The sequence below is a fragment of the Triticum urartu genome, unplaced genomic scaffold (genome assembly GCF_003073215.2).
Source record: "Triticum urartu cultivar G1812 unplaced genomic scaffold, Tu2.1 TuUngrouped_contig_4485, whole genome shotgun sequence".
Classification (NCBI taxonomy): Eukaryota; Viridiplantae; Streptophyta; class Magnoliopsida; order Poales; family Poaceae; genus Triticum; species Triticum urartu.
The window spans coordinates 1-6,303 of record NW_024115077.1 but is presented as its reverse complement, the minus strand read 5'-3'; the positions used below and the strand labels follow the sequence as shown (position 1 = coordinate 6,303).

General features: G+C 46.1%; 1 long non-coding RNA gene across 1 annotated transcript; it reads right to left on the bottom strand.

Annotated features, from left to right (window-relative positions):
- Positions 1–1,119: 1,119 nt before the first annotated feature.
- On the bottom strand, positions 1,120–6,295 carry LOC125527898. The gene is made up of 2 exons (XR_007292284.1): positions 6,226–6,295; positions 1,120–1,641 (listed from the first exon to the last, which is right to left on the bottom strand). It is a non-coding gene; the product is annotated as an uncharacterized LOC125527898 (long non-coding RNA).
- Positions 6,296–6,303: the final 8 nt, after the last annotated feature.

The window sequence follows — 6,303 nt, the reverse complement described above, 5'->3', positions numbered from 1 at the left end:
ATCGGCGACGGCGTGGGTCAGGGCAGCGGGGGGAATTAGCTAGGGGGGCGAGGGAGAGGGACGAAGGGGATCTGGCGAGAGGGAGGGAATTAGCTAGGGGGAATCTTACTAATGGCACACCTGCGGTCAGTGCGCCATTAGTAATCTTTTTTTTACATAGCAATGGCGCACCGGGCAGAGGTGCACCATTAGTAGTTTTGCAGAAAAGTAAAATATATATATATACTAATGGCGCACTTTTACAGGATGCGTCATTAGTAGTTTAAATTAGTAATGGCGCACTGTGAGGCGGTGCGTCATTAGTAGTTTAAATTAGTAATGGCGCACTGTGAGGCGGTGCGTCATTAGTAGTTTTGCAAAAAAAAGAATAAAAGAAAATTCAGTACTGGCGCACTCCCTGTCTGGTGCGCCACTACTAGTTAGAAAACTAGTAATGGCGCACTTCGGTAGGATGCGCCATTAGTATGTATGTAAAAATAAAAAAAAATTATCACTAATGGCGCACCTATTTTCTGGTGCGCTATTAGTGTCTTCCACACTAATGGTGCATCACAAACTGGTGCGCCATTAGTATATAGTAGTGGCGCACTACTTCGCTGGTGCGCCATTAGTGTCAATCCTATCTACAGCCCTTTTTCTAGTAGTGTGATCTTGGTGATGCGTAGAAAATTTTAAATTTCTGTTACGTTCCCCAACAGACCCCGCCGCACGCATGGTTAAAAAAGGACGCTTTCACTGGCTGACACGTGGGCCCGCTGTCGGTGGTCATCATAAATAAGACGGCCGGTGGCGGTTGGGTGGCCGCCGGGTGGGGACGCGACGAACGGCGAGGAGACGCGCGGCGCGTCTGCTTCGCGTCCGCACCGACGCATTCCAGGCGCAATTTTAGGCTGGAAATGGGTCGGCGTGGACGCCAGGCGGACACGATTTGAATTTGGGTCGACGCGTTGGGCCGCCACTTTTGTCTGCGCCAACCCAAACGGACGCGGGCGGACGAAATGGGTCGCCCCATTGGAGTTGCTCTTATGATGCTGATCTCTACTGTCATTACAAACTGAAGAGATTCAGTGAAACAACATCGGTCTAGATCTTTGATGAATAACCGCAAGCAAAAGACTATGAACTCAAAGTTTACTACACAGAGGAAAAGCAGAAAACGGTCTTTGCAACCAATCAAACATGCCGCGCAGCCGTTATTACAAACTCCTCTAATGGACATACAAAGCACACCGAAAACACTTCGGTGTGGATTCAACGATTTCTTGGTACCCCGAAGGGCACCCCACACGATAGTTGATACAATAAAGAGGAGTACTCCACTGCCAGTGGTGTACTTCAGACCAAGGTTCATGAGCAAGTTTATCAGCAACCCTGCAAGAACCACTCCCACGAAATTCGCGGACAAGCCTGACCAGAATGGCATGCCATGGACGGACGAGATGATGGTGCCAGTCCATGCTCCGGTGCCTGGGAATGGGACAGCGACGAACAGCATCAGCCTGAGCCACTGGAACTCCTCGACGGGTGCAACATTCCATCGCACCCGCTCGAAGAGGAGGTCCATTATCTGTGTTGCCCAAGCGCTTCTTTGCCAGAGGAAAGTTGCGAGTTTCTTAAGGTAGTGGCACATGCACCATGTTCCTGGAGAAACAGAGAGTATATATCAAGTTCTGTACATATCGAATTGAACATTTTCTGAAGAGAGATGACAAGTTGCTGACACTAGAGTGACAACTGGCAATTTACATAATAATAGGGCCATTGTAAAGTGACCATAAAACCTATATATCAATCACCAGAATGCAAGAACTACTAATATCAATTACACTAGAGATGGCAAGTTGTTCACACTGTAGTGACAATTGGCAATCTATTGGTTTTCGCCGGTTTTCCATTTATTAAATGGGCAACTCTCTTCTTAATTAATCGATGAGGCAAATATTCTGCCTCCGTTTCGGAAAAAAAATTGGCAATCTACATTTCTATCGCGACACTGAAAATTGACCATAAGACACCATCACGACCCTATATATCAATCATCAGAATGCAAAAACTACTAATATCAAACGCTACATAGTCTGCACTTGGCTTCCACATCATCCCAATTTTACGCACGCGGAAGCCACATCACCTTCTTCCTGATCACGCCCACCTCTCTCCCTCTTCCTTTTATATTTTGCACACTACAGAAATCAATTCAGAGTGGATCCTTTCCTATTCTCCGGAGATGCTTGAGCACCTTTTCTTGGAGCACATCAGTCAGCGGCACTCAGATAGTCGAGGTGTGAGTGGCACAGGATTAGATTTCGGGATTGGTCGATGATAGGATGAGGTGGAGGGGAGGGAGAACAGAGACAGGAGGGAAGAGGAGGAAGAAGGTGAAATATCACCTGCATGTGCAAAACCAAGGTAAGGTGCATGCCACTCGAGCAAAACCATCAACCACGTCATTAAGGCCAAGCAGGGAGTATTATGCCTTGTGGTCCTCTGTCTCCGGCTGTGCTGGTTATGTCGCCTCTGGTTGCTGCTTCCAGTTGGTGGATGCTCAATACGATCTTCTTGTTTGTTCACCGCGTTGTTTTCTACGATAGAATATAAAGCTTGTTAACTGGAACATGAGAGAGTTGAACAACCCGCCTGGAGGAGGTTGCTACAGAAATTTTTCTCAGTTAACTAGTGCAACATTGTATGTCTTCAAGGAACTAAATTGGCTGTTGCTCATAAAAGTACTGTGGCCATTGTCCTGGGTAGCAAAGTTTCTGAGGACATCATTTTCAGAGCTACTAATGGTACAAGAGGTCGGATCCTGGTTGCCAGCACATATGATTTTGCTATTTCCTATAATGCCTCAGACTCTCATTTTATTACTGGTACTATTACTGATCTGACCAAATGATGCTGCTGTGTATGGGCCTCCGGAGGACAGTGATAAGATTGTTTTTCTCAACGAGCTTAAGAGCATAAATAATAGTGTGTTGCCTGATTGGATGATTCTTGGGCACTTTAATCTCATTTGCCATGTCAGCGACAATAGCAACGCCAACATTAATCTCAGAATGATAACTGTTTTAGAAACATGATTGAGGATCTTGAGCTCCAGGAAATTGCTCTTAATGGAAGGAGGTTCACCTGGTCTAAGGAGAGAAAGAGAGAGAGAACTCAGTTCATTTCAAAATCGATCGTGTTAGTCTTGGGAGTCGAGCCACTTGTAATATCAGTTGTCTCTGGCCTCAACTGTCATTTCGCATCACTGCCCAATGATCCCCCAGAAGATGCATGTCAAGCACTATAAAGGGTTCAGATTAGAGGCTTGTTGCCTAAGGATGGAGGGATTCAGAGAGAAGGTGCTTGAGGCTGGGCTAAACATGTTCGCTCGAAGGATGATGTAAAGATTCTGCACATCAAGCTGTGAAGAACCGCTCATGCTCTGAAATTGTGATACACAAGATTAAAGAAGGAAGTGAGATTCAGAAAGGAAGTAGCCACTGAGGTGATTTTCCAGCTGGACCTTGATTAGGAGGAACGTGAGCTATTCACTAAGGAATGAAACCTTTGTTTTCTCTTGAAATCACGCTTGACAATGAGATGGCATCAGAAATCTTGTATTATGTGGATCAAGTCTGGAGATGCAAACACAAAAGTTTTTCACGTTAAAGCGAATGACGCAGAGGAGGAAGAATCGCATTCCTGTTCTGAAAATTTTGAGGGGTGAAGAGACGTCTGACCATGATGCTAAAGCTCAGGTGCTGCTGCATCACTTCAATTCCCTGCTCGGGGAGGCTTGCCAGGGACCTTATGGGGCTTAACTGAGATTTTTTTCCTGCAACTCCCCTTGGCTGATCTTCCACACCTTGATGATAATTTCTCGCTTACGAAGCTCAAAGACGCCATCTCCATCTCCATGCTGAGAAGGCTCCGGGCCCGGATGGATTTATTGGGGATTTTGACAAAACTTGTGGGGATATCGTGTGCTCGGACCTTCTGGTTGCCCTAAATCAAATGCATGAGTTGAGAGGTGATCACTAGCACTTGCTTAAGTGCTGAATACTACCAATATTGTTCTCATTCCAAAAAGGATGCGACTTCTTCACCTCTTGCTTCTGGCCTGTGAGTCATATGCATAGTATTGCTAAGATATTGTGAAAGTTTATTGCTTCTCGCCTTGCCCTGCAGCTACATACCCTGATCTCTGAGAGCCAAATCGCCTTCATTAAGAAAAGGTCGATCCAAGATAACTCTGTGAAGAACATTATGAAGGAAGCTCACTTGAAGAAAATACATCTACTTTTCGTCAAATTGGACTTCGCTAAGGGGTTTGATTTTTCTGCTTGAGGCAGGGTTATTGTTCCAGTGCTCGTTGGAGGGGTCATTTTACGTTGACCCTGAGTTCTTCGTCTTCAAGAGTTCTGCTCAATGGGAAGCCCGATGGCACTTTTATTCATAGGGGAGGGTTGAGACAGGAGACCCGCTTTCCCCAATGCTCTTCATTTTGGCTCTGGAACCTTTACAGTGCATTCTGACCAAAGCTTGGTCATGGCCTCTTATCCCCTGTCACGCAAAGAGCTGAGAAGATGAGAACAGTTTTTATGTGGATGACATCACTCTCTTCTTGAACTCTATCAATGGAGGAGCTTGCTATGGCCTCGGGCCTCCTTCATTTTTTCGGCAATGCTCTAGTCTTCAGGTGAATCTCAACAAGTGTGTGGCCTATCCTTTTCGCTATGACCACATGGATCTACAGGATCTTTTATCTGCTTTTGGTGGTTTGCTGGGGTCGTTGATATGCAACTATTTAGGGCTTCCTCTCAGCACCAGGACCCGTAGAAGAATTGAATGCCAACCTTTCTACGACAGAATTGCTGGGAGGTTGAAGCCATGGAAGGTAAAATTCATGTCTGGAAAGGGGCGTCTAATGCTTATCAATTCTGTGCTGACTGCGCTCACAACCTATTTCTTCACTGCTTTTCCACCATCCAAGTGGATTATCAAAAAGATAGACAAGACCAGGACAAGTTTTCTCTGGTGTGGATAAGAGGCGCATGGGGGCAAGCGTTTAGTAAGCTGGGTGAAAGTCTGCTCGTCTAAACACTGTTAGGGATTAGGAGTAAAAGATTTGGAGCACTTTAACAGGGCATTGCGGTTAAGATGGCTATGGTTCAACTGGGACAATGTGAACAGACTTTGGAAAGGACTGCTTGTTCCTTGCAATGCGACCGATCAGCAGCTCTTTGCGACCTGCACTTCGATTCACATTGAGAATGGGGAAAAGGCGAGCCTCATTCTGGTTCAACGGTTTGCTCGATGGAGTGCCTCAGAAAGATATGGCGTCCAGCTTATACCGGTTGTCCTATAGGAAAAGAATCTCTGTTGTGATGGGATCGGGGGCAGGCGGGGGAGTGGATGAAGGGCCTTCAAAGGATTAACTTGGAGGAGGAAATTGACATATTCTTGCATATTTGGTGTAATGTGAGGGGGTCAGCTATCTGAAAACCAAGACTACGTATCTTAAAAGCTCACAGCCTGCAACTCTTACTTGGCGGTGTCTACGTATGATGAGCAGTTCTTCAACAAAATTCATTGTAATGACCTCCTGAAGATTTGGAGTGTTGGAGCTATAGGAGAAGTGCACATTTTTTCTCTGGCTTCTCCTGCAGAACAGAATCTGGACTGCGGACGGGCTGCATTCGAGAGGATGGCCGCACAATGATGTGTGACCAAGTGCTTGAGTCGGTGAACCATCTAATGTTGCGATGTTCTATTGCTAAGCAAATTCGGTTTGCCTTCACCTCTCATCCTAGACCTTTTGCCATTGCCGTGAGATCTTCTGTCACTGCCGGTGGAGAAAACCTTCAGATGGAGTCAGAAATCCACAATGCCAGAAGATGGAGTCCATGGCTATTTATGTAGTCACCTGTGGTAGGAGCGCTGCCGTGGGATTTTCCAGAATGCCCAGGCCTCCTCTGATGGGGCATGTCTTTAGTGAGTGCTGAGTGCTGACCTTCAGTGTATAGGCCAGGTTGATCGAGAGTAGTGGCATGTATTTTTCTTTGGTTTTCTACTAGTTGGTTTCGAGTTGTGTACAAACTTGCCCTATTTTAAATGCAAACTAAGAATGGTAAGTCTGAAGTGAATTTTAGTCAGTGCAGCACCAGCAATTCATCGAACATTTGGCGGGTAAACACTAGATCTCACATTATCAAAGGAACAAGAGAGATGAAAAAATACCCCAAAACTGCTAGGCCGGTGAGTCGGACGGGATGGAGTTGCATCCAGTAGACAGCCGGCATAGGTCCCCCGAGGCGC